We start from the raw sequence: 2,115 nt of genomic DNA on the forward strand, positions 1-2,115 counted from the left end.
GGTGGTTGCACCAGACCAACACGGTGATGAACAGCCCACGAGCGTCGATATTGTTGCAGGAGATGAGAATGTAATGGGTATCATATGGTCTAAGATGGACAAGCCAACTAGGGCTAATTCAGTGTTCGCATGCAAGAAGTGGGCCATGGAACTGATCAATCAATACTACCGCCCCAACTTCGACTGCAGATTCTCCGAAAGAGTACGTACCGTTAATTTTCGATACTATGAGATCCTAGAGTACAAAGAAACAAATGGCACTTACACAAGGATTAAATATAAGTGCGTCTGTGACCTGTGGAAGGAAGCATCAAATCTCTTCTACCCTAGGGAAACGCTGCTCAATGTACCAAGTGACATTGATTTCAATAATTTCGATCAAAGTGGGAACAATGCAAACTACAATTGGAGGATTCAGTGTGGTTCCATGTAATGTCTTGGAATTGGAATTCTCTACCCATTTTCGTTCTGTTATTTCAATGTCATAGTTTTAGGTGTGTGATTGTTTTCTTTTCATCTTATGTTTTGGTTAATTTTATTTAAATGCCCTAGTGTGAAGTGTGATTTGGTGTGTTTGTCATCCTCCTTTAGATTATGTTATTGTAATGTAACGGTGTGATTTGGTTTAATAACTATGATTGCTAAAATGAAGTATTTTTTTAAAATTTGTATAATGGTAATTAGGTTTTCAATAACGAACGACAAATAACACTAACAGTTTCAAAGGTCATGTTATAATTTCGTCGAATGGTCTACGATCACCCTTATTCCGTAGGCATATGGTACCATTGAGTAAAGTAGTACCAAACCAATGAACAACACATGTTTGGTACTGTTTATATTGCGACAGAGGTACCAACGGTATGTTTGGTACTGTTTATATTGCGACAGAGGTACCAACGGTATAATTTTTTCAAATTAAAGGAATAGTGTAAGGTTAGCATAACGAAATATGGGTGTTTTTTTATATTAAATGGATAAGGTGGCAGTTACGTGACGGTTAAAACAGGCGCTCTATAAAGAACACTTCGTGTGAGGGTTATTTCCATAAACTTCAATGTCTTCACAAAGCATTTCCATAAACTTCATTGTCTTCACAAAGCATTTCATTCGAGAAAATGGAAATTCTGCCAAATTATTACCCCAGAGTCTGTCCTAACCACCGTTACCGTTTCGATTATACGGAACAACACAAAACTGCTCGCAAACACGACCTCATACAACAATTCGAGATCGACCTCGCGGAAAAGTATGGCTATGCGGTGGTTGAACCAGACCAACACGGATGTGCGAAGTCCAAGAGCGTCGAAATTGTTTCCGGAGATGCTAATATAATGGGTGTCATATGGTCTAAGATGGACAAGCCAACTAGGGCTAATTCAGTGTTCGCATGCAAGAAGTGGGCCATGGAATTGATCAATCAATACTACCGCCCCGACTTTGATTGGAAATTCACCGAAAGAGTACGTACCCTTAATTTTCGATACTATGAAACCCTAGAGTACAAAGAAACAAATGGCACTTACACAAGGTTTAAATATAAGTGCGTCTGTGACCTGTGGAGGGAAGGGTCAAATACCTTGAACCCTAGGGAACCACTACTTAATGTACCGAGTGACATTGATTTCAATAATTTCGACACAAGTGTGGGGAATACAAACTACAGTTGGAGGATTCAGTGTGGTGGCATGTAATGTCCTGGAAGTCTGGCCATTTGCATACTATTATTTCAATGCCATAGTGTTTGCTGTGTGATTGTTTCATATTTCACAAATGTATTGCTTTAGTTATTTTTTTAATTATCCTGTGTGTTTGACATCCTCCTTCAGCATAATATTTCCTTTGATTTGGTTAGTGTGAATGTAAAAGTGTGATTTGGTTTGTTTAAACATATGTTTATGTGTTGATTCCAGATTACTCTACAAACAATACACAAGATCACATTTTTCAACTTTCAAATTCAAATTAATGAGAATTAACCACAATAAAAACCCAACTACCGAACTTGATACCGAATTAACCAGCCTGTCGAACGGGTCGGACCTGACTCAGGACTTGATATAACCTTTTTATCCTTTATAACAATAAACACTGCTGAAATGAAAAGTAGTTATT

Source organism: Spinacia oleracea, chromosome 6 (genome assembly GCF_020520425.1).
Source record: "Spinacia oleracea cultivar Varoflay chromosome 6, BTI_SOV_V1, whole genome shotgun sequence".
Classification (NCBI taxonomy): domain Eukaryota; kingdom Viridiplantae; phylum Streptophyta; class Magnoliopsida; order Caryophyllales; family Amaranthaceae; genus Spinacia; species Spinacia oleracea.